Source organism: Canis lupus, chromosome 8 (assembly GCF_048164855.1).
Source record: "Canis lupus baileyi chromosome 8, mCanLup2.hap1, whole genome shotgun sequence".
Lineage (NCBI taxonomy): Eukaryota > Metazoa > Chordata > Mammalia > Carnivora > Canidae > Canis > Canis lupus.
The window spans coordinates 27,085,514-27,113,143 of NC_132845.1; the positions used below are offsets into that span (position 1 = coordinate 27,085,514).

At 37.7% G+C, this 27,630-nt stretch overlaps 1 long non-coding RNA gene across 1 annotated transcript; it reads left to right on the top strand.

Moving 5' to 3' along the window:
* The first annotated feature begins 224 nt into the window (after positions 1–224).
* Positions 225–27,554, top strand: LOC140638028 (uncharacterized). Its single transcript, XR_012035149.1, has 3 exons — positions 225–947; positions 26,149–26,206; positions 27,150–27,554. It is a non-coding gene; the product is annotated as an uncharacterized lncRNA (long non-coding RNA).
* The last annotated feature ends 76 nt before the right edge of the window (positions 27,555–27,630 follow it).

Below are 27,630 nucleotides of genomic sequence, written 5' to 3' on the forward strand. Positions count from 1 at the left end.
TGCCAGAAAGTATTCTAGGCACTGAAGATTCAGCAGTGACATGGTGTGAATTCCATGTTAGAAGTATCACTCTGGTTTCCATGAGAAGAAAAAAACATCAGGGAAATAAAGTTGAAAGCAGAGGAGTGAGTCAGGAAAGTATTTCAATAGTCCAGGAGAGAAAACGATAATGGCTTGAAGTAAGACAGTAGTTGTGGATTTAGTGAGAAATGATAGGAGTCAGGATACAGTCTGAAGGTAGAGCCAACAGAGTTTGCTGATGGATGGGAAGAGGGATGTGGGAGATGCCTGAGCAATGGAGAAAGAGAAGTGACATTTACAAAGATGAAAATAGTACGAGAGTTTTTTTGGAAATAATCAAGATCTCTGTTTTGAGATGAGTGCGTGATATGGAGTGGACAGTTAAAACACAGGAGTCAGAAATTTGGGAGAGAGGGCTGTCTAGAAACATGAAGTTGGGAATGATTGGCAAGTGGATGATATTCAAAGTCGAGTGTCTGCATGTGATCAACTAGGGAATGAATTTAGAAAGAAGAAAAATTCTAAATCATCGGAGCACTCCAAAAACCTAGAATTTGAGAAGAGAAATAGGAGCTCGAAAAGCAGACGGAAAAAGACTGGTGGGATAGGATGAGAACCTCGAGAGCTGAAATTTCTGCAAGCTAGTGAAAAAAAGGTTTCAAGAAGGAGGGAGAGGTCAACTTGTCTAATGAAACAAAAACAGAGCAAGATGAGAAATCGGACTTGACTATTGATTTGGCTACAGAAAGTCAGAGAGAGGCTGACTTTGATGACAGCAGCTTCATACCACCTATGAAAGCTTGTACCATGGTTTTCTCAGAGTGAGACATGAACTGATAGAAGCAGGGAAAACAAAACTTCCAAGAAATTTTCAGTAAAAGAAAACAGAGATCTGAGGCAGAAGCTGGAAAGGGACTTTTGACCAGGTAAAGTGTTTGCTGTTTGTTGGTTGGGTTTCTTTAGAGGCAAAGGAGCAATGGGCTAGAGGTAGAGAAACAAGAATAACTATCCTGCCTCTAATAGGGCCAGTGTAGAAGAAAACAGTCACCAAGTGGGAAGTTTGTGTGGAAAACAGTGTTCTCAGGGACAGGCTGGGGTTGGGAGGGGTGGAACTAAGACCCTGAAGACGATGGACATAATTACAGGAAAAAGACTCTAGGAAGTCTGAGCTTCTTTTGTTGAGTATGGTCCACAAGAGTATAAAGGATGTTGATATTATGACATTATTTTCCTTATTTTGTCACTTCCAGGCTGTCTTTAATGTTTACTCTATTATATTTTACAGCTTAAATAAATTTGGGCAGAAATAGTAGAGACAGAAATATGATATACAATGTGATACAGCAAGGGTCCCAGATGGCACTGAGAATTTAGAATATGTTTGTATTTAGATTGGGAGTGGGGGGATCCCTGGGTGGTGCAGTGGTTTAGCGCCTGCCTTTGGCCCAGGGCGCGATCCTGGAGACCTGGGATCGAATCCCACGTCGGGCTCCCGGTGCATGGAGCCTGCTTCTCCCTCTGCCTATGTCTCTGCCTCTCTCTCTCTCTGTGACTATCATAAATAAATAAAAATTAAAAAAAAAAAAAAGATTGGGAGTGGGAAAGAGTCTGAAGGAGACTGAGCTCCTCATGGATGTGTAGTGGCACAGATGTGTAGTGTTCTAACAAGTAGAGGCTTAAGGGTGCAAGGCAGCTACCGTTAAGGAAGAAAGAACATCACACATATTTTTTCTCTTGTCTGTCCACCTTTTCTAAGTATGAGGAGGATGAGACAAGAGGTTGGAAAGTAGACCTTTAATAATCAAGATAGTATAAGAATATAAAGTTTAATATTCCCAATGACTATGACTCATTTTCTTTTACTGCTAGTAATTATCCATTTGAATTTTCCATGTTTATTCTATCTTTTAAAACTTTACTTTTTAAAATACGAAAAAGGAATTATACTTAGACCTGAGACTTACTGAATTACTTACAAGTATTTATTTCATATTTCTTTGGCTCTTCAACTCAGCTTCTCTACTTGTTTCCATTTCTCACTTCAAATAGAGTGAGTTGAATCGTATAAAGCTGTTCACTGGCTTGGATCAGTGGATATATGGACAAAGATTAAAAAAATAGATTACTCACAAATAGAACAGCAATTTAAGGGCAAAGAATTTAGCATCTAGAAAAAAAATCAGCGCCAGTTTTCCTACTGGAATCTTCTCAAGACTTCATGTATGCTTCGTTTCTCTCAGTTTTATTATGTATAATTTGAGGAAAACTTGATTGTCCCTGGGTGCATGAATATCTCTATAGTCACTTACATCACTTAAAATCCTCAGATTACCTTTTATTTCTGATAGTCCAGTATAATATAATGTAATTTTTTTCTCTTCCAGTTACTAGGGTGTCTGTTGAAAAAACATGATAAATTGATGTGTATTTCTCTTAAAGCAAAGGTTAATGTTGAATGTTAATAAATTGTCTTTTTACCCAGACATGTAGTTAGTTCCCAGTAGCATCATAATGCTATTGGAAAACATAACCACACATCAGTACCTTGGGTTCATCTCCTCTCTGCCACCAAATGGAATTGCAACTTGCATACTTCAGATAAATGACCACTTGCTGCTGAACCAGATTATTAATATTTTATGATTGGGATAAATAGCAAAGCCACCTCATGTTTAAAAATCCTAAGCAATATCAAAGTAAGAAGGAAGGTGAGGCCAGATAACAATTTTTCTATTTCTCCCAAATCTTAGGGAACTGCTAGTAACAACAGACCCTACAAAGAGGAAATTGGCATGTCAGCTTCAACTTTTTTAAAAAAGGAATACCAACTCAGGCAAAAATCCTTGAAAAAGATAGCCAAAGATCAAGATAACTCAAAGGCTCCTAACCTTACCTCCCCTCAGAGAAAAGTTATAAACAAAGGAAAAAGACAAACAGACCACACCCTAAGAAACTCATCTAAAATAAACCTCCAGTCAATTTGTAGGAAACCAGGAAAGGCTATGTGAAAAATCCAGACAAATGACCACAGGAACACTCAAAAATTTTACTTGCAGTCATCTACAATGTAGTTTTATTAAGTATTCCCTTAATAAGGCAAACATCTATCAGAGGCTGTCATAATGACCTTATTATAGGGGAAAGTTCAAGATAAAAGGTAATTAATTAACAAAGCAAAAGAAAAGGGGAGGAGGGCAGGGGGTGGGGGTGAATGGGTGACGGGCACTGAGGGGGGCACTTGATGGAATGAGCACTGGGTGTTATTCTGTATGTTGGCAAATTGAACACCAATAAAAAATAAATTTATTATTTAAAAAAAAGCAAAAGAAAAAGTAAGTATGAGAAAATCTGAAAAGAAGTTAAAGTCTGGTGGGTGAGCAAAGAATTATGAGTAGGACACGAGGATACAAAGATCTCTGAGTAAGATATCTCTCTGCTCTATCCCACTCCCTAGAAACTCCAGGAATAGAACACATAAATAATGTTTTCTCCCTCTCTGAATTATAGGGGGGCAAAATAGAGCTTGAAGAGAAAAGATGGAAATACAAAAAATATAGACTTGGTCCTGATATTCTGTTGAAGCCAAAGTTCAGGGCTGCATTCTACATTAGAAAAAGATAGGAAGCTTGAACCTTTCTGCCAGAAAACATAGATAGGAGCCCCAAATTGGCATAGGCAGTTACAAGAAGAGGAACAAACATTCACTTTATATCAAAGCTGAAGGAATATATTAAAAAAAATGTTGTGTTATAAATGAGTAACAAAAAAATACATGGCAGAGCCTCAATTTTAAAAACATCAGCACACACACAAAAGAGACAGTAAAATTAAAGAAACATATTATTTAAAGGATGAATGTAGAGCCTCATAAGGAAGTAATCATAGCCAAAAAAAAGAACTTTCCCTACAAGCGCCTTCTACAATAGAAGAATATAAAAAACAACAGGAATTCAATGAGAGACTTCAAAGATGAGATGAAGAAACAAAAGAATTCGGAAGACTGTAGAACTGAGAAAACCAACTAAAGACCAAAATAATACCCACAGGGAAATAAAAGCATTGCAAATAGCAGTAAAGCACACTAAAGCAAGTTGAATTCTTAAGAGTACAGAAAAAAAATTTTATAGGAAAAAATGCAAGTTAGCACTGAGAATGGTGGTATAGGAAGAATGGATTCCCCATAAGAAAGAAGCTACATAGGTATATAGAACAGATGTTAGGAAGGCAAAACAATAGAAAACCACTAAGATAAATACAGACGGTGACTGCATAATGATAAAAGTCTAAATTCACTAAGAAGATATAACAATTTGCAAAATATGCAAATCAAAAGTTGGGTGAGCTATGGGAAAATTTGAAAAATTCATGATCATAGTGAACATTTTCAACATGCTTCTCTCAGTTATCATTTATATGTATAACAATATAATAGAGTGACTCAGTCAGTTAAGCATCTGACTCTTAATTTGAGTTCAGGTCATGATCTCAGGGTCATGAGATCGGGCCTGGTGTCAGGCTCCATGCTTAATGCAGCGTCTGCTTGGGATTCTCTCTTCCTCTCCCTCTGCCCCGCCCCCCTGCTCACACTTTCTAAATAAATAAATAAATAAATAAAATCTTTTTTTAAAAAATGTATAACAGTATAATATAGTATAATACAATACAATACAAAAAATTTTAATATATACTATCAACCATATTCTGTAACCACAGTGCAATTAATCAGCATCAAAAACATAAATGAAAACTCCCATATACTTGGAAAATTTTTAAAAATTGGGTCTAAATATGTTATGGGTGAAAAAAATGTTCACAGATATTTAAAAATACTCTGGGGTAGAGCAGCCCAGGTGGCTTGGCGGTTTAGCACCTGCCTTCAGCCCAGGGCATGATCCTGAAGTCCTGGGATCGAGTCCCTCATCGGGCTCCTTGCAGGGAGCCTGCTTCTCTTCCCTCTGCCTGTGTCTCTGCCTCTTTCTTTCTGTGTCTCTCATGAATAAATAAATAAAATCTTAAAAAAATACTTTGGGATAAACAATGATGGAAATGTTATATATCAAAACTCATTTGATTAAAAAAGTAGTATTAAAAAGACTTCACTTTTTAATGAAGTAATTACATTAGAATGATTATATTAGAAATAAGAAAGGCCAGAAATTCATGAATAGTTATCTAACTTAAGAATGGCTAGTGATGGGGATCCCCGGATGGCTCAGCGGTTTAGCGCTTGCCTTTGGCCCAGGGCATGATCCTGGAGTCCCAGGATCAAGTCCCACGTTGGGCTCCTGGCATGGAGCCTGCTTCTCCCTTCTACTGTGTCTCTGCCTCTCTCTCCCTCTCTCTCTCTCTATGTCTATCATAAACAAAAAAATAAATCTTTAAAAAAAAAAAGAATAGCTAGTGATGGAGGATGTTACAAATAATAAATTTGGACCATGACCAGTTACAAATATTAACAAAAGGCTCATTAAGGGCAGCCTGGGTGGCTCAGTGGCTCAGCGGTTTAGCGCCACCTTCACCCCAGGGCATGATCCTGGAGACCTGGGATCGAGTCCTGCATCAGGCTCCCTGCATGGAGCCTGTCTCTCCCTCTGCCTGTGTCTCTGCTTCTCTCTCGCTCGCTCTCTCTGTTGTCTCATGAATAAATAAATAAAATCTTTTTTAAAAAAGGCTCATTAAAAGCTGCAAAATGAATGACAACTATGTGTAGTAGTCCTTCCTTAAAAAAAGAGGAGAGAAATCCTGTTTTTTCCTATATAACTTCCACCTAGTAATTTATGTAGGAATTTATATAGGATAAATTCTTTGCTGATAACATCATAATTTATTCTACAGCTTACAAAATACCGAGGTGTAGAAATGAACTAACCCAAAGTAGAAATGAACATTACCCAGAAAGAAATGCAGAAACAGATGAAATTTGAGACTTTCCCTTCAAAGAGAGAATAAGTGAGTTTTCATTTGAGCAAAGGATAGTTGGGGTGCCTGGGTGGCTCAGTGGGTTAGGTGTCTGACTTTTGATTTTGGCTCAGGTCACAATCTTATGATCATGAAGGGGGCCCTGCCTCAGGCTCAGTGCTCAGCAAAGTGAGCTTGAGATCCTTTCTCCCCCTGCCTTCGTCCCTCCCCCCATTCTCATGCACTCGCATGCTCTCTCTCTCAAAACAAACAAACAAACAAACTAAAAAAGATAGTTGAATTGCATTAAGCATGTTGTTCTTGCTTTAAAAAAAATTATTTACTTGAGGGAGAGAGAGCAAGAACGTGAGTGGGGGGAGGGGTAGAAGCAGACTCCTCATTGATCAGGGAGCCCAATGTGGGGCTCAATCCCAGGATCCCAGGATCATGACCTGAGCCAAAGGCAGATGCTTAGCCAACTGAGGGACCCAGGCACGCCTATTGCTCTTGCTTTTATTGTTCCTGTTCTTGTTTTAAAAGTTTGAATGGATGCTAAGTAGCAGAAAGTGAGCTTAGTTGACTTATTTAACACCCATTTTAAATCACTTCTAGTTTGCCTTCCTAGTTCTCTAAAGACTGGAAAGCTAAAGATTATATTTCCTAGATTCCCCGTCCATCTGGGCTTCAAGGAAGTGATCCGTGCTCTGTATCTATATAAGATTTGGGCTTAGTATTAGCAAGAAAAAAGGCAACAACACATAGAAGAGGAAGAAGCTGGTTCTTCTTTAGCAGGGGTGATGGTTAATTTATGTGCCAACTTGGCTAGGCTATGCAGCCCAGTGTTTAGTCAAACAGCAGTCTAAATGTTGCCCTGAAGATATTTTTCAGAAGTGAGTAAGATTTATAATCAATAGCCTTTGAGTGAAACAGATAACTTTCCGTAATGTGGCTGAGCTTCATCCAGTCAACCGAAGGCCTAAACATCATAGACCAAGGTTTCTCATGAAAGAAGCAATTTGCCATCAAGACTGCAACATAGAGACTCACCTTGCAGATTTTGGATTAATACTGTAACATTAAATCCTACCTGAATTTCTAGACTGCTGACCTACTGGACATAGATTTTAGAATTGTCAGCTCCTACAATCCCACAATTACATGAGCCAATTCTGTTAATTAAACTGAGAGACGGTGACAGAGACAGGGAAACAGGTCATGGCAGATGGGGTCTTTTGTCTAGAACAGTCCAAGGTGTGCATAAGTGGGTGGGTATTTTGATCCTTACATTTCAGCCACACCCAACTAACAGGCTCCAGACTCTTTTGCATATATTTCCTCTTTCTGGAACGCCCATCACCTCTCACCTGTCCATGTCAGCTGAGGAACTCCATCTCACACTCAACTATAACTTTCTCTAGAATAATTCCTTGAAACTCTAACCAGTGAAACACTCTCTCCTGAGTGTGCACAGAGTACTTTTTTTCATGTTTTTCTTTTGAGATGTATCTTATTGCAATCATTATTTTACATACTTAATCCATTCTTCTCTTGCCATACACACTAGAGTATGAGTTTGTAAAGGACAGAGAATGCATGCTGGGGTGTGTGTGTGTGTGTGTGTGTGTGTGTGTGTGTATGTGTTTAATCTAAAGTTTTACTTGGAATATAATAGTTTCTTGACATTTTGTTGAATTAATGAGTGACTGAGTGATTTAATTTATGTAGCAGCAACTATTTTCACCCATCCCGATTTCTCTTAATCTGGGCATTCTTACAGACTCCATGGCAACAAAGTGCTTAAATAACCTCAGAGGATATTATTCACTCCCAGTAACCCTCACAAGCAGAAAGGGTCATATGGAAAAGCTTTCAGAGAAAAAACAGAGGTAAATAACTTACTAAATCCATGTTGCTTATGTTAATCAAATGCTCACAGAAATACATAAAAGAGGGGATCCATGGGTGGCTCAGTGGTTTAGCATCTGCCTTTGGCCCAGGGCGTGATCCTGGAGTCCGGGGATCAAAACCCACATCAGGCTCCCTGCATGGAGCCTGCTTCTCCTTTTGCCTGTGTCTCTGCCTCTCTCTCTCTCTCTCTCTCTCTCTGTCTCTCATGAATAAAATAATTTATTTAAAAAATATACATCCCCTTTAAAAAAAAAGAAATACATAAAAGAATAGTATTACTTGTAAATAGTCACGCATTAGACTCCCATCAGCTTTCTTCTGCTTATTTCTGACTAGTTGCCAAGATCAAAGCTTTGGAATCAAGTGAACTTGAACTCAAAAACATACTTCCTTCACAAACTAAGCTGCAGAGATCTTGGGACACTCACCTGATCTCTCCAAATTTCATTTCTCTCATCTAAGAAACACAACATATACATCTCTGCCTCAACAAAACATCACTAGAGTTACATGTGTGTGAAATAATTACCATAATATCTGGCACATAACAAGCACTGAATAATTGTTAACCATAGAGATTATGATTATTGTAGTGTATAAATCACAGAAGAATTTATAGAGATTAATGCTTGTGAAGAGAGACTTTTATAGCCCATTGATACATCTTTAAAACACATATGTGTATTATTTCATTGTGAAAACTACATCCATATCTTTATTACCTTAAAATAATAGGTAACACAAGGTCAAAGGGTAATGCCTTTATCATATACTGACTTCATACTTAATAATTATTTCTTCTCTGAGGACAGAGGTGTACTACTTCATTAGGTCTTATAATACTTTTCATTGGTTGGTGAATAATCTTATGCTCCCCCTTTACTAACAAATCCATCTACAATATTTCATAGTCACATGCTAACCAATAGGTATAGAAAGGTAATGATTATTTCTGGAAGAAAAAGAACCAAGAAAAGCAAAGCTCCCCAGGCTTTGATCCATAAAAGTGTCTTTGACATACAATATTTTGTAAACAATGAGCCAGGCTATCTTTCTGCTGAGATGGTCTAGGCACAGTCTTCCCTAAAGGTAAGAATAGAAAAATGATTGATGATATTGTTTTCAGCTGCATAGTTTGTTAATAAAATTAGACATCTCAATAATACCTCAGTCTCCTCACCATCAAAGAGCACTCTCATAAAGGCATTTGCCATGTTTTTAATTTTAAACTAAAGTAGGAGTTAACATGATTACTATGTTTGCAGTATCTACTTTATCATTTCTATTTAAAGTAAGTAAAGTTAAAAGAGCATACTGAAAGGAATTACGGCACAAAACATGAAGGCATCCTTCAGTTGGTTTGGAAATTCAGAAGCTTCCTGGATGAAATCTGAAACTGGCTCCAAGCTGATGAGGAAGGAACAAAGAGACAGACCACTCCACACAGGTAGGTGGCAGGTTTAATAAGCAAGGGCACTTGATTCAAGGCTTGTCTCAGGCAGCTGCAAGATGGATAGATTTCCACACCTGCCCTCCAGAATCCTAAAACTGCAGAGAAGTTAGGTTCAGTCATTTATTCAGTCCAGATGGTCTCAACAACACATTGCTTTCACAAGACTGCATCCTTGAAAACGGGCTCCCATGGTGGGAACAGTGAGCAGTCCATACATTCCTAGGGTATAAGGTATAGGGTATAGGCGAGGGTATAGGAGACTCATTGCTGAATCAAGCTCACAAGTCAACCAGAGGTCTCATCTCCTTGACGAACTCCTCCAACACCTTCCCTCTAAGAAGCAAATAAACACAACTAATTACTCTGAAAGGAGAGATTTTTATTAATAACTTGAGCAAATTAAAAGCAAACCGAACTCAGGTAACCACTACATCAAAGAAATGACACTTTTTTATTTCTGCTCATTTACAAGGCATTAACCTAGGGTGCTCATGGCTATTGATCGGCATATTTGTCCTCCTTTCATCCTTTTTCTCTATCTCCAATTCAGTTACAGTTCAGTTTTAAAACATATATTTCATTTGGATGGAACATAAAGTAGGGGTGGTAATCTAATTGGTATGTCTTTGCAACTATGAAGATTATCTGGGAGGAAGATAAGGCAGCAAGAATAATGAAGACCTTTTATTCAGTACCTATTAAATAGGAAGAGTTGTAATTATATTTTCTCATGAGATAGGTGTTATAAAACCCATTTTACAGACGATATGAAGTCAACTGCCCAAGTTTACATATGTAATATATAGCAGAGCTAGGAATCAAAGCCAAACAGATCTGGTTCTAAATCTCAAGCCCATACCATGTATGTCATTTAATGAATCCATTGTACCCAGTGATTGACACTTCTGAGAATTACCTTTCAATTCTGAGAAATTAAAATGTATAATAAGTTGAGGCAGACAAAAATATATTTCAAGACTTAACATAAGCCAAATAATCCAAACGTGCAAGGTCTGCTGAATGGATACAAAGGCAAGAAGTAGGGGATCCCTGGGTGGTTCAGTGGTTTAGCGCCTGCTGTCGGCCCAGGGCGTGATCCTGGAGCCCCGGGATCGAGTCCCACATAGGGCTCCCCGCATGGAGCCTGCTTCTCCTTCTGCTGTGTCTCTGCCTCTCTCTCTCTCTCCCTCTCCCTCTCTCTCTCTCTCTCTCTGTCTTTCATGAATAAATAAAGTCTGTAAAACAAACAAACAAACAAACAAACAAACAAAGGCAAGAAGTACATTGACAACCCCATACATGGGCAATAAAAGTACAGATCTATTTAGTGCACTTATGTTAAAAACTTTCTTTCTCTGAATATTTATCATTACTCAGAAAATGATTATCTCTAATGTCAGTACTGGCTAATAGGTCCAATATCATTCAATAAATATTGACAATGCAGAACATGCTGACTATGGGGCTAAGCTCTGAAGACTCATTAGAGGACAAAACCAGACGTTGTACCTGTTCTCAAAAAGCTTAGAGAGAGCCCAGTAAAGGTGACAGATCTAAAGTTATAATTATAGTTAGTGTCATTAGAGAGAGTTGCACAGTGCTATGAGAGTGGGTGAGTGGTCATGATCATGGGTGCTAGGTTGGAATTTGAAGGGAGAATAAAAGTTTATTGGATGACAAGGAGACAGAAGAGCTTTCCTGATGGGAAAAGAGCAAGTTCAAAGGTCCAGAGAGAGAGAGAGGTAGCTTGGTAGGTGTGAAGGACTCAGTGAGATGGGATGAGTTGAAAGGGGAGGTAAGCCAGGCCACTCAGGGCCTTTGACCTATATTTAATAATTTATTTTTAATCCTAAAAATAATTTCAAAAACACTGGAGGATTTTAAGAGGGAGAATGGCATAACTGAATCTGCATTTCAGAAAGACAGCTCAGCTGGAGTTTGCACAAGGAATCGGAGAAGAAAGCCATTCTATTTAACACTCTTTCCTAGACAGTAGGTCATGGTAGCTGCTACTAAGGCAGTGGTGGGAGTAGGAGAAAATATTTAAGAAATGTTTAGTAGGTATTTAAGAAGTGCTGGAGTAGATGTGGAGGTAAGAAAGCAGAAAGTATCAAGATGAACTCATATTAGTTTTTGGCCTGAGAGCTGAGTGAAGGATGCTTCTTCTAAGATCGGAACAGAAGAGGATTGTTTGGGGAATTAAACTATTAGTCTTTGGTGTTCAGATTGAGACTTAAATGAGAGGTTGAGTGGGCCCCATGGACATATGAATCTTCATCTCAAAGGAAAGGCATAATGAGCCATGATTTCTTGGAAAAAGGATGCAAAGCTAGAAATTTGACATTTTTACATGTTTCTTGGAAACAAGGCCTTTAAGTCAAGAACATTCATTCATGTATCTGATGTAAAACTAATTTGATTGTTTTCAAGTTAGTTTCATCAATGACCCTTTGGGGATGAATTTGGTTCAGGTCCCATGTCTTTCCACTCAGTCACCTCTAGGCCTTAATAATAAACTCTCTCCTTAGCGTCCATGTTAACTTACCTTATAAATAGCTCAACTCTCTTTGTTCTAAAAAGATGGCTGAAGGCATGCCTGGGTGGCTCAGCGGTTGGGTGTCTGCCTTTGGCTCAGGGCATGATCCCGGGGTCCTCGGATCTAGTCCCATAGCAGGCTCCCTATGAGAAGCCTGCTTCTCCCTCTCCCTATGTCTCTGCCTCTCTCTGTGTGTCTCTTGTGAATAAATAAATAAAATCTTTAAAAAAAAAGTTAGCTGAAGAATGTAGAGGTACTAACAAGACACAAAATAATTTCTCTAAATTAGAGAGTAATTATTCAAATTATGGTTAAAGAAGACTTTCAAGTTTAGGTACCAATAATCAAATATCATGTTTCTCTCTCTTACTTCAGGAATGTTGGGATAACTTAAGGTCTTATAGTTATCACCAATTTAAAATGTTATTACCTGTATATAATTCACGCCATTTTCAAATGATTGGGCTGTATGACACTCTTTTACCAGTAATCCTTTGAATATCTATTTTGCAACTTGCCAATTGCTTGTCATATATATGAGTATATAACGTATATATGTGTATATGTTAAATATACATACATCATGTTGATAGGATTAGGCATTATTACAACTAGCTAAAATTAAATTTTAAGATTTTTAATTTGGAAATGTTGTCTCCCATCTACACTGATGTTTTAAAGTACACCCTACCATTTTCTCTATTATTTAAATGGAGTAAATGTTGGGTAGGAAAAAATGGAAAATTTTCTCTTAGATAGTCCTCTAGAGGAAGGAAAAGGCAATTCAGAGAGATCTATAAAATATGATTGAATAATTTTGCTTTATCTGGAGTTTTCACTAACCATAAAAGCCTCAGAAGAAAGGCAGTTTCGACATTTGGGTTATCTTAAGAAAAATGGATTTTTTAAAAATCCTAAGTATCATCCATAAAATAGGATGATCCTTCCACAAAGCTCTAGGGTAAAGGGGGATTAGACACAAACCATGTTCTCTATTAATCATACATTTTCTTAGGTCTCATCTTGTACTCATTTTTATCACCATAAAGCATTCTGTACACACTTGTAAGCTGACAACCCCTGAGATATTCCACGAATTAAAATCAACACCAAGAATTGTCTAAAAACAGGGAAAATTTGCTTCAAAGGCTACTATCTAAACATGTCAGTTTAAAAAAAAAAAGATTTTATTTATTTATTCATAAGAGACAGAGAGAGAGAGAGAGACAGAGACAGAGACAGAGACAAAGACAGAGGGAGAAGCAGGCAACCTATGGGAAACCTGATGTGGGACTCAATCCTAGGACCCCGGGATCACACCCTGAGCCAAAGGCAGACGCTCAACCCCTGAGCCATTCAGGAGCCCCTAAACATGTCACTTTAAGGAAATTCCAGGCATTTCCATTACCCTTTATCAGGTGCTACAGTGGATAAGAGATAGCCTGCCTCCCAGCTCCTCCCCCCTTCACCTTCTGCTAGGTTCTCACAACTACCAATCGCTCTTTTAATATTTTTTAATTCATTTACTACTTAGTTAACCCTTTAATATTTCTAGCGAATCTTTTCTTTGTACCTACGATGAGTTGGCCACACATGAGATTTTGATACTAAAATAGTGAAAAAAGACATGCTCCTTCAAGCATCAACTAGAAAGAGAAAGTGATAATGAACAAATAACTGCAAATACTGTGCGAACACCCCTCTGTGAGGTATGCACAGGCTCTGGCTAGACCAGAAAGTGGCCCCCTCTGCATGGGGGGGCCCAGCGTGGCTGACCGTTGAAGGATGAGTTCACTTCGCACCAATTTTAAGCCAGGGAAGAAAAATGAGGAGATTTTCATTTACAGCAGATCAGTCTGGCAGCAGTGCGGAAGATGACAAGAGCAGAGAAAGACGGGAGGGAGCTCCGCCAGGAGATAAACAACCCCGTGAAATCACAACTAGCATAACAAGAAAGGAAATACTAATTTTAGCTGAAAACATCTTAACAGAACAGGCTGTTTAATATGTTAATCTAGTCAACTGAAGAAGCAGGATCTGTATCTTAATGCCTTGGCAGATGCTGGCATTCATCCCTCCTCCTGAAGTACTACATTGTGGAGACTCCTGGCAGGGAGCAGAGGAGGGAAAAAAGGAAAACAGGCAAACTCAAGTGACAAGGCATTTGGGCCTCACATCTTTCAACTCCAGGGCCATCTCCCGGATGAATGGGCTTACTCAGCCTGGCAAATGTGCAGCCAGGCAGGCAGCACACACAGCTCATCAGGCCCCCCTCAGAGGCTGCCATCCAAATCCAAAACACCTGTGGCATCGCAACCAACCTGAATTCCAAATCAGTCCTTTGTAAAGGGGAGAGTAGCTGTTTGGGATAAATACCTTTGTGCAGATTCACACACTGCAGAAAACGAGCTTCTTTTTTTCCCCCCTTGCCAGCTCAAGAAACACCACCGTGTTCAGACAGCTGTGGGCTACAATGGGGAAATATCGAGGCTTTCAAAGCAGCAAATTTCTGCATTCACATCACAGTGACAATCCCATAAGGGATGCTGAATAGGGCAGAATGATCTAGAAAGTTTTCACATGCACATTTCATCTCTCTTCAGTTGATTTTTAACTCCAAATATACCAGGTTATTTGGGGATGGTGGTAGTGGTGGGGGTGATCTGTGTGGTAATGAGTCCCCCTGTTTGTTGTAATAGGAGAGTCGGGTGTTTCAGAAAGACTGAAGGGTATAATGGGAAGAGTACCAGCTTGGGGAGTTGTGTGAACTTTGATTGAACCCTACTGCTACACTTCATCTTTCCAGAAACTAGGGTGATTTCTGTAGTGTCCATTTCCTCAGGTGTAAATTGAGAGTAATCTACCTTTTAAGGTTGATATGCGGGCTGAATGCTACAGCAGATATAAAGGCATACAATAGGGACTCAATAAACTCTGCTTTTCTTTCTGCTACAGATTTTAAGTGACAGAAACAATCCACCTTTATTTTCAGAATTGTGATTTCATGTCTTTTTTTTTTTTTTTTTTTTAGCCTCTCCCATTTTGTACTTGCATAGCTAAAGGTTTGCACTGATTGGCTCCTTGCACATCCCCTCATCTGTACTCTATGACACAAACCTACCCACACCTCTGAATAACCGGTGTTCCCATGACACATCTCACACTCTGTTCTTTTGCTCTCGCTGTTCCATAGGCCTGGAAAGCCCTTTCTACAATCTTCACTTAGTAAGTCTTGCTCATTCTTTGCAGAACTCAAATTTCACCTTCTCAGGGAAATCTCCCACCTCAGGCTGAATTCATCACTGCTGGCTCTGCTCCCACAGCACTTAGACTCAATCGCTCTGCTTAACACATCGTGAAGTTCTGGATGTTTCTTTCTCTCTCACTAGCTAGTGAGATGTTAGAGGTGAGGCATCCTGTCTTGCTCACATGGCACCAAATCTAGAGTATGGTAAAGGCCAAAAAACTGAGTGTCAAATTGTTTTTAAAAAGTTCGTGCGTGGAGCGCCTGGCCAGCTCAGCTAACAGAACAGGCAACTCTTGATCTCAGGATTGTGAGTTCAAGCCGCACGTTGGGTGTAGAGAAGTAGTCTAAGTATAGAAATTTCTAAGTATAGAAATCTTTAAAAAAATAAAAATAAAAAGTTCATGCTAACATATAAAGCCACCATACCACACCACATTTATTGACCCTTCTTTCTAGCTTGGCTTTTCAATTATGGAGAACATTAACAATATACTTTTCTATTTACATAATATTTCTTTAATTTCCCTTAAGAAAAAAATAGAATTTAAGTAGTTCAACTTAAATGCATTCTATAAACTATGCACTGATTAGTGCTATACAGCATTCTGTCCTTCAGAGATTTTCTATAATAATGTTGTGCTGGATCAGTTATTAAGACAGTGTCTTATAACTTAAGTTATAAGACACTTATAAACAATTTTGTCATTATGGCTGAGGGTTTTTTTTTTCCATTTCCAAAAGCTCTATTTCAATTTCTGTAGTACTGTAGGGAACATGATTTCTTTTACAATTACTTATTAAGTAGGAAATAATTAATTAATTATAATTGTTCCAATTATAAATCTTAGCCAAGTAATCCATATTGATTATAGAAAAGAGACAAGCAAAATGAAGGGATTCTAGATTACTGGTCTGAAGATTTCATTATGTGTGTTTCTAGACACTTTCAATGGAAAATTAACATAAATTTTCAAAAATGGGATTATGATGTACATGTTATTCTATAATAAGCTTTTGTCAATAATATACCATGAATACATGCATTACATGTACAAACATACATTATAGGGATTTACAAAAATGTAGTTAGTCAATCTCCTATTATTGAAATTTTAGGTTATTTTTTATTTTTTTCTGTCATAAAAAGTGCTGCAATGAATGGCTATATATATATATATATATATATATATAATATTTGTTGTAATTTATTTGAGCTATACCAGCATTTCATTTCCACTGCAATTTTCATGATGACCCTGATTTTTAATACATGAACTGCTGTTAATTATAAGAAGCTTTTATGCTGAGTGAAATAGGTCAATCTGAGAAGGAAAATCATCATATCACTCATATGTGGAATATAAGAAATACAGAAAGGGATTATAAGGGAAAGGAGGGGAACTGAGTGGGAAAAATTAGAGAGGGAGACAAACCATGAGAGACTTCTGACTCTGGGAAACAAAGGGTTGCAGAAGGGGAGGTGGGTGAGGGATGGGGTAACTGGGTGATGGGCACTAAGTAGGGCACTTGATGGGATGAGTACTATACTATATGTTTATACTATACTATACTATACTATACTATACTATACTATACTATATGTTTATACTATATGTTGGCAAATTGAATTTAAATTTAAAAAATTAAAAATAAACAAAATAAAATGTCAAGCATTTACATACAGCTCTTAAGCCCCCTCCCTCCCTGTTTTTTTTACTTTTTTGTTTTTTGTTTTTTACTTATAATTAAAAACCATTGCCAGTTACAAATGTTATAATTAACTTTGACAATGTATTTTTCAAACATCTAGTTTCAATCTGGTCTTTAGTATCACATGGGTTATAATAATTATTAACACAATGGTAACCTAGAAATTCATTCATTTTTCTCATTTCAAATGCACAGGGCTTACTCAGAATGTTTTATCTAATTTTTTTTCTGTTTCTGTAGATTAATCTTTAATTTTTACATTATAAATACAAATTATTAGTAGTTTCCAAATACCTGTCTGATTAAAATTCCTGTAGGAAATATAATCTTGTAATTGTAATTCTGAAATTGTTGAGGCTCTAACTTCCCTTCCTATAATCATTCTTACTTGTGATTCTTAATAACGCAAGGTTTCTTGGGAACATGATTGTATTAGAACTGACTTTATTCCTAGACATGAATCTACTGAGTAAAGACTAAGCTAATGTTAATACTTTCAATACATAATAATGATTTATGTCTAAGGCTGCTCTGAGAACCCAGAAGGACCTGTGAGGGAAGGGTAGCATCTTGAGTCAGCAAACAAAATATTGCAGAAAGGAAGCACAAAAGTGGGAAACCAGTCATTTGCAATTATGAAAGGGAAGGAAATAGTTCTCAGAGAAAAGATAAAATTGTGGGAAAAAATTGTAATGATTTTAATAGTCCAAATCATTGCTAATTGTTTTCTCTAAGACAGTAGTTTGTCTAATCATTTGCTGTATTTTAATTTGGTCCCATGTTGAATCATCTCAATATTATATTCTAAGAAACCTCATTTTGGTGACATAATTTTCAGAGAAGGTATTTTCAAGAAAATCTGAAATGTATCTTAAATAGGGATAATTAAAGCAATGAAGGTAGTCTACAGAGGATTCCTGGGTTTTTTTTCCAGAATAAGTGAAATGAACTGTTGGTTGCACAAAGTTTCTGATTTGCATTTACCTGGCATTACACTTTAGCAAAATTCCATCTGAGATGTCAAGTTGAGTAGTATATAAAATCCCAAACTGACACTCATTTGCACAATATGACAGAGATGAGTGCAATAATAGAAGGTATGGAAAATTTTGGGGTCCTCCTTTTTAATACCTGGGACTAGCTGACATGTTTTTAAAAACAAACAAAACAAATTCTACCTCTGAGACTAATAATACACCATATGTTAATTAATCTAATATTAATTTTTAAGGAAAAGCTAGAACACAATATCTGGTACCTCTATGGATTTTATGGTGCTGTTGACTTCTTCGGTATCACTATGATGAAATAATATGTCTAAGAAACCTAACATAGGGCCTGGTACAATTTGGTGATAATGTTGTCCTATACTTAACTCTCTCTTCCTACGCTCTAGGAGATCACAGTTACAAGCGCATCAGCATATCTAGACATATGTGTTGGGGTTCTTGGAGAGCCCATGAATTATCAGTAAAGTCTCTGTTCTCCACCTGAGTTCTGAGCCATTGGAGAAACAAACTTGACAATCTAACAGTTGGAGGTAACGGCGTCAGTTTTATCACTGATAATGTTGTTTGGAGAATACCTTAGACTGCATGCAAGACTTCCTCCGCCAGTTTGACAGCTGTGGATGACAAGCTCATGCCCCCGCAGGCAGAGCCTGCTGATGAAAACCCTCCTTGGCAAAATTTGAGTCAGGCTCCCCATAGCCCCCTTTCAATGAGGTCTCCTGACCTCAATGAGGCCTGCATTGCTGTCTAAGCAAGAATTTTGTTAAGTCAGTTTAGAGAGACTCAGACCGGATTCTTCATCCTTCACCATCCAACAGGTGATCGATGACCCCCCAGCCTGCCTTCACGAGACTCTACAGGAGTCTCTGACTCCTGTGTCTGCACACAGTGTCTGACTAACAGACACTACCAGATTCAGCAAGAATGCTCCCTGCCCTTATTGTCTCCTCTCAGAAATGTTCCATCTACTGACTCCCTTCACCTGCCTCTTGGCTAGACACCTTCATTTGTTCTTGTTGTATTCAGAGTTGAGCCTGAGCACTCTCTCCTATTGTGAAAGTCTCGACACCTATCACAACTGTCCTGAATAAAGTCTCTCTTATTATTTTAACAGGTATCGGAATGATTTTTTTTTTCTTTAACAGTGCCCTGCACAATTTCCAGAGTGGCAGGGAAAGAAGATAAGAACATAATCTCTCCACAGTTGGGCAGAACCCAAAAAGAGAGCCAGGAGCAATGATAATGTGCATGCATGCCTAATTCTTGCTCTGATGCACATTGAGATTCATGAGTCTTCTTTCTTCTGTCCCACTTTCAATATCCCATGAGGACAAACAGTGAACATGCGCTTCAAATTTAGGGGTCCGGGTAAATTCACTAAAGATTTATGGATGTGCCCACCATTAAGAAGAGTGAAAAATGGTTATAAAACATAATCCTTATCATCTAGGAAATTTTCAAGGAAGCAGCTGGCATAAATTAAACCATACTTATTTAACTTAAAATCAACTTGGTAAGCACCTACTTTCTGTGCTGAGAACAGCACTTTAAGATGATTCAGAAGTATGAGCGTTGGTCCCCAGGGTCAAAGAGTTTAAGCTCTACAGTTGGATGCTCCTGTGTCTAGAATTCAGACCTCAAGGAGCCTCAAACCTTGGTGATAACACCACGGATCTGAAAGTAAGTAAAGTGAGGCTTCAGGTGACAGATTAATGGTTAAATCAAGAAATGCCATGCCTGCTGGTTCTACAGTCTGTTTGTATGTATTCTTACAGAAGCTGTTGGTCGTGGGGAAGATGTGACTGGGGTTCACCCACGAGCTGGACCCCAGTGATCAGAGGCTCTTCACTCCCTCCCTTGTCCTTGGAATGTGTGTTCCACTTGCCTTCTTTGCTCCCAGAGGCTGGCCCAAGGACATAGCTTTGAGTTAATGATGTCATGTTGAGACCATCCAGACAGGATACATGACTGAATCCAGTTAAGGCCTCTATATACACTTCTAAGATTCTGCTGGGACAGTGTAGAGATCTACTCACCTTGTGGCTGCCCAAGACAAGCCTTGTTTTAAGTTCCATTGCTTGGTTTAATAAGTGACCCGCATGGTCTCACTGTGCCCTCCGTGTATGGGGGCTGGCCCCAGAGTAAACCCAGGAAGCTCCTGAAGAGCTTGTGGACCAATACATGCCCTGAAATGTAAGTCAACACTGACCTCTCCTCCCTCACCCCCATATCAGGTCCATCAGAAAATCCTTTACTCATCCCTCCAAAGTCAAACCTGAATCTGTCTACTTTTCAGCACTTCTGCTGCCAGGGCTATTCTGTGGCACCTCTACCTGGACCTTTTAATCCACCTGTTTCAGGGACTTTCTCCCTTACCTGTCTAACCTAGGCAGCCAGAGATCTTAAAATATGTGTAACATCTTACTTTCCTGGTCACTATTTCCATGTACACTTAGGAAAAATCTAAATCTATAAAATAGCCAAAGAGACCTTATTATATCCGGCCCTATCAACTCCACATCACTCCCTCGCTCACAGCTCCCCTGCTACATAGCTTCTCTTCATTCCATAAATGTGCCAAGATCTTTTGCACACTGGGGGTTTAGTACATGCTCTTCCCTGTGGCTGAGATGCTCTTCCCACATTTTTTTCTGGCAAAAATTTATTTATTCTTCAGGTTTCAACTCACATGTCCCTTCTCTCCACAGGCATTCCTTCACATATCATTTTAAATCAGTTATCTTTGTACCTACTCCCTCACATCCCTCCTCTATTTTTTCTTCTTGGAGCTTATTTAGTCTGAATTTGTATTTTTATTTATGTGATTTTGGTTTAGCATCTAGACTATAAGTATGCTAGCCCAAAAGTACTATGAGATTAATGTCTGCTCTACTATTTTCCTAAGTAACATAATACTGAAATACAGTGATTAATAAACACTAACTGAATAAATGATTGATTAAATCTTAGGAGCAGAGGTTTAAATGGGAAATAGAGGTCTTTTTTGATGCTTATGCCTCAAATAATAACAATTGATAACAGTCTTGGGGTAATTTATAGCAGGGAAAAACAAATGTTTCTGATCCTAAACCACCAGAAGGCGGCTAAATTATTTTGATACAAATGTTTAATTAAGGAAGTATGTAACATCTTTTGCAAACTCTTAAAAATTAAAGTCTTTAAAAATTCATATATCAAAATGGCGATTTCACTTATTTTATAAATTAGTTAAGTCAAATAATTTTGTGTTTAATTAATACTGGATTAATTATTTTGGAAGTGAACATTTATATATATGAAACAATCCATATGTTATAAAATGTACATTACAAACATTATGATCCAATGGAAACAAGAAAGTAAAAAAGATCATTTTGAAGAGATTTACCTAGGGAAACTCCTTGAGTAGATTAGTATAGGTAGAGAGGGCATAACAAATGGCTTCTAGGGGCACCTGCATGGCTCAGTGGTTGAGCGTCTGTCTGCCTTTGGCTCAGGTCATGATCCCAGGGTCCTGGGATGGAGTCCCACATCAGGCTCCCTGCAGGAGGAGGGACTGCAGGCTCCCTGCATAGCCCTCTGTCTATGTCGCTGGCCCTCTCCCTGTGTGTCTTTCATGAATAAATAAATAAAATCTTTTAAAAAATAGCTTCTAGTCAGAGGAAAAACAGCAAAGATTCAGAGATGAATAGGAATATGTATATGTGAGAATTATGGGGAATCTGCATGAAATGGAGCAAAAGATCCATATTATAGCAATAAGTTTGCCTAGATGAACTGGCAATATTTGAAAGTATGAGGGTGAGAGGAACAAATGTCCAAAGCCCAGTGCTCCAAGACACAGATTTATGCCTTTCAGTGTAATAAGAATCCCAGTAACTTCAAATTAAGTGGGAACTATTTCTCACTCCCTGAATTACCTCTCATAACAGCATCACAAGCTTTGGGGAAGATGGCTTTTCTGATGCAAAATGCTCAACATCACAATAGGTGCAAATTCAGTAATTATGAGTTCTGTTGAGGGTTTCTTTCCTCCAATTAATACCAAACTCCTCAGTGAATATGGACAAGAAGACTGAATGGTGCACTCTAGAAGTCACCTGGGTTCTAAGTTCTACGATTGATTCAGATATTTAAAAGGCCAAGGCCCATTTCATGATTGGATTGTTTGTTTCTTTGGTGTTGAGTTTAATAAGTTCTTTATAGATCTTGGAAACTAGCCCTTTATCTGATATGTCATTTGCAAATATCTTCTCCCATTCTGTAGGTTGTCTTTTAGTTTTGTTGACTGTATCCTTTGCTGTGCAAAAGCTTCTTATCTTGATGAAGTCCCAATAGTTCATTTTTGCTTTTGTTTCTTTTGCCTTCGTGGATGTATCTTGCAAGAAGTTACTATGGCCGAGTTCAAAAAGGGTGTTGCCTGTGTTCTCCTCTAGGATTTTGATGGAATCTTGTCTCACATTTAGATCTTTCATCCATTTTGAGTTTATCTTTGTGTATGGTGAAAGAGAGTGGTCTAGTTTCATTCTTCTGCATCACTTGCCATCAGGGAAATACAAATCAAAACCACAATGAGATACCACCTCACACCAGTGAGAATGGGGAAAATTAACAAGGCAGGAAACAACAAATGTTGGAGAGGATGTGGAGAAAGGGGAACCCTCTTGCACTGTTGGTGGGAATGTGAACTGGTGCAGCCACTCTGGAAAACTGTGTGGAGGTTCCTCAAAGAGTTAAAAATAGACCTGCCCTACGACCCAGCAATTGCACTGTTGGGGATTTACCCCAAAGATACAAATGCAATGAAACTCCGGGACACCTGCACCCCGATGTTTATAGCAGCAATGGCCACGATAGCCAAACTGTGGAAGGAGCCTCGGTGTCCAACGAAAGATGAATGGATAAAGAAGATGTGGTTTATGTATACAATGGAATATTCCTCAGCCATTAGAAATGACAAATACCCACCATTTGCTTCAACGTGGATGGAACTGGAGGGTATTATGCTGAGTGAAATAAGTCAGTCGGAGAAGGACAAACATTATATGTTCTCATTCATTTGGGGAATATAAATAATAGTGAAAGGGAATATAAGGGAAGGGAGAAGAAATGTGTGGGAAATATCAGAAAGGGAGACAGAACGTAAAGACTGCGAACTCTGGGAAACGAACTAGGGGTGGTGGAAGGGGAGGAGGGCGGGGGGTGGGAGTGAATGGGTGACGGGCACTGGGGGTTATTCTGTATGTTAGTAAATTGAACACCAATAAAAAATAAATTAAAAAAAATTTTAAAAAAATACCTTAAAAAAAAAAAATAAAAGGCCAAGGCCTTCCTCAGGCTCAAATGCTAGCTCAGCATCCCACACATCAGACTGCTGGCCAGAACAATGCAGGCGGGAGATAACCTTTACTTAAATGTCACAACACAGGGCTTTACATAGGCTTTAGCTAGTCTTTTGCTTCCTACGGGTCTAAGGAACATTAAGAAACAAAAGTCCTGGGGCACCTGAGTGGCTCAGTGGTTGGGCGTCTGCCTTTGGCTCAGGTCAGGATCCCAAGGTTCTGGGATCGAGTCCTGCATGGGGCTTGCTGCAAGGAGCCTGCTAATTCCTCTGCCTATGTCTCTGCCTCTCTCTTGTGTCTCTCATAAATAAATATAATCTTAAAAAAAGAAAAAAGAAACAAACAAAAGTCCTTTCCAAACAAAATGGAGAGATAGTCCTACTTAAAAAAAAAAAAAAAAAAGTAGATTGCCCAAAAGAATCAAATAATTGTTAATAATAGGATATTTATAACATTTATGCAACACACAAAACAGGAAAATAAGAAAAAATGCATTCAATGTCAGGATGAAGATTGAGAAAGGTATTACACTGAAATGAGGGGTTAAATATGAAAGTTAATAACATACATGTTAAAAACTGTATGCGGGAAAAAAAAAACTGTATGTGGTTTCCAAAAAAAGTGATTACATAAACAATTAACATGCTTCTAAGTAGAATCATAGACAAAAAAAGTATTCAAGCAACTGTAGTTATAACCTAACACTACTAGGATTTAATTTACTGGCATGTCCTTACATTTTAATAGTGCTTTGAACTTTACGAAGTACTTTCACTTGATGTTAGCAACAAGCCTGTCAAATATATGGCAGCAGTAAACACCTAGTGAGCACGTAACAGTGTGGTGGTACTTTATATGCATTAATTCATTGAACACTCAGACCAAAATTCTGTGTGTGTGATAGGTGCTGCTATTATCTCCATTTGACACATGAGAAAACAGGTTTCAGAGAGTAGCTCACTGAAGGAGCTTATTTTATTTACTTGAGCTTTCCTGGTGCTGAGCACATTATATACTCCAGAGAAAGTTCTAGAAAAGATTGTGTGTGTGTGTATATGTGTACTTCAGCTTAAAGAAAGGCTTTTCCAACAGAACAAGAGAAAGAAACCTGGAATCAAATGAGTAGCTCATTATAGGATTTTATATTACAAAATCACTACAACCATTTCTAACCCAAAAATCTATTGTCCTATAATTTTTAAATAAATAGGAAACACATTGATTTCAAATTGTCTTAAATGTCTCCTTCAAAATGTAATTATAAGCAAGATTAGGAAAATGTTAACTAAGTTGAGAAAAGTAAAACAAGTTCCAAATAAGCAAGTAATTTAAAAAGTTTATACATCTTTTACCTCTAGGGTTTAGGAACACCTCAAAAATAATTCCCTATTTTCGTGGATAAAAACATATGTAATTAGTCATTATTTATTTATACCTTTCTTTGTTTTCAACAGATTTAATCAAGTTTACAAAACAATGCAACTTATGACAAATATGTGATAAACTCAGGAGAAGGAGAAAATTAGAGCAGGAGGGCACCAACTAGTAAACAAGATACATACTCAGAGATCCTGTACACTTGCCACAGATGTGAGAATTTTGTCTCTGAACTTTCTAATACCCTACAGAGAAACAATGTCAGCTTTTTGGGTTGCCATTTCATAAAATAAAGCAAACCACTTGCTTTGCAGAAATACACAATATCTGATAGTAAGAAGAAAAGAAAAACTCTTTTCTTTTTAATTTTCTTTATTTATTCATGAGAGACACACACACACAGAGGCAGAGACATAGGCAGAGGGAGAAACAGGATCCTCACAGGGAGCCTGATGCAGGACTCAATCCCAGGACCCAAGGATCCTGACCTGAGCCGAAGGCAGATGCTCAACCACTGAGCCACCCAGGCATCCCGAGAAGAAAAATTCTTCATACTGTTTACAAGTGACAGTCTCAACAACATTTAAATAAGACAAAAAATTTCATCAATAGAGGCAGAGAGTTCCATGCCAAAGTGCAGTCTAGCATAAAAACTCTTGTCCATTGATACAGCTTTTTGTCGACTTGCCTTAAAGAAAGGATATATTTTAGAGAAGATTCCAGAAAAATTAATTTATGTATATTCACATAGTCATTCATTTATGGTATTTCTTTCAAGATCTTTTTATGTTATTATTCATCAAAGGTATATTTTATATATGGAGGGAAATGGTTAGAGAATATATTAAAGGTATTTAAACCAAATGCATCTAATTTAATAAATCAAGTAGTTTTGTTCTACTTATTATAAAAATGTAGTCCTCTAAACCCTCTCCACCACCCACTTCCTGATTTCTCACAATTATCTTCAACTTCCCTGTGTCTTTTGACACTCAACTACATAGTGAAAACAAAGAAACAAACAAAAAGAAACAAAAAATTTTTTCAATGTTAGGCATTATCTACTGTCTAAAAAATAAAGATTTTGTTTTCCTTCATCTTCCCTCCATCTTTACAATATACTTCTATTATAATTTTATCTATATCAATATTCAGTATTAATTTACTATAGTTTTTAACTATAGAAGTACTATTTCCAATGGAACTATATAATATAATTGTATTTTCTTTCCTAAACATTTTTTGTTTTCCCTGGAATGAATTTATTCTTTCATTCACAAATAACCACTAAGCCCAGGACTGTTCTTGCTGCTTGGGATGTGTTCATAAACAAAGCAAATGAAAAGCCCCTACCATGGTGGAATTTAAATTCTAGTAGGAAAAAAAAATGGCAACAAATATTAACCAATATTATAAGGAAAAAATATATACTATATTAGAAGATAATAAATTTTATGATAAAAGAGAATTAGAACTGAAAGTAGGATGTAAAATTGTTAATACATGTATATAAGAATATTCTTATACATATTCAATTTCCTAGTTCCGTTATCTGAAAAGGCCTAAAAGTCTAAGACAACCCAGTTGCAATTACCTGACATCCAGATCTTGGTGTCTAAATAACATTCTCCATTGTCCATTGAAAGGTACCAGGAGTCTTTGGAGAAATGGCTGATTCCAGGGCTAAAGAAAGAAAAGTACAAGGTAAGCCAGAAACACCCTGTTATGCCAAAAAGTCTGAAAGAGTTCAAAGGAGTGGTGTGGACATGCCAAAAGGACACAACGCCAATTTAAAGTGGTCCCCACTGGCCAAATCTGGCACAATGTGAATATCAAAATAAATAAAGATAGTATTGCATGGAATAGGGGGTCCATGTGTCCTCACTGATAGGAAAAAAAGATGAGGATGGAAGCTCTTTCTTCCCCCAGAAAGCCAACTAACAAATGTAGGCAGAATGATGTGATTAGAAAATTGCCATTTGGCAACCCTCACAATAACAGTTGACTCAAGCCAAAATTATCAGTGGATGCTGAAACTAGAAGGTAGACTCTAAGGGAAGTAACAGGATATTTGCATAGTGTCAAAGTATCTATCCAGAGGATACATATTAATTACAAAGGGTAAAATAATAACTTTGCAGGGGAAAAAACCAGGAGACACTACCTTAACCAAATAATCAAAGTTAGTATCTCTAATAATGAGACTAATTGATAGCATGTGCCTTCTGACAGAAGGTACTAAGAGGAATTCAGCATTAGATCTATAGTATTCCCACCAACCGATCATACACTGAGTCTAATCCTACGGAAACATTAGACAAATCCAAATTGAGAAACATTATCCTAAATAACTGACTCTACTCTTCAAAAATATCAATATCATAAGAGACAAAGATTCAGAAAGTGAATTAAAGAAGATTTAAGATATATTATCACCAAAGGCAACACATGACCTTGGATTTTTTTTTGGGGGGGAGGGGCGGTGGCTAGATACAACATTAATTGTTTAGAGCCTCCATAAAAGCTGTTTAAAAACAAATCTGAATGAAGTCTGCAGTTTATATATTCTATAATTCTATTATATTCATGTTAATTTCTTGATTTTGATAATTGCACTGTGCTTATATAGAAGCTTTTCCTTTTTTAGGAAATGGACATGAAAATATTCAGAGATAAAAAGCAATCATCTCTGCAACTTACTCTTAAATGGTTTGGGAAAAAAAATAACGCAGTACGAGTTATACCATGTTTGATCATTGAAAGGGCTCATCACACGGTGTATTCACATAGACTGTTAAAGAGTAAAAGATGGGGACGCCTGGGTGGCTCAGCAGTAGAGCATCTGCCTTTGGCTCAGGACGTGATCCTACGGTCCAGGGATGGAGTCCTGCATCGGGCTCCCTGCATGGAGCCTGCTTCTCCCTCTGCCTATGTCTCTGCCTCTCTCTGTGTGTCTCTCATGAATAAATAAATAAAATCTTTTTAAAAATGGCTTCTAGTCAGATAGAGGAAAAACAGCAAAGATTCAGAGATGAGTAGGAATATATGTATATGTAAGAATTATGGGGAATCTGCATGAAATGGAGCACAAGATCCATTGCTTTAAACTACTTTTTCTAAAAAACAAA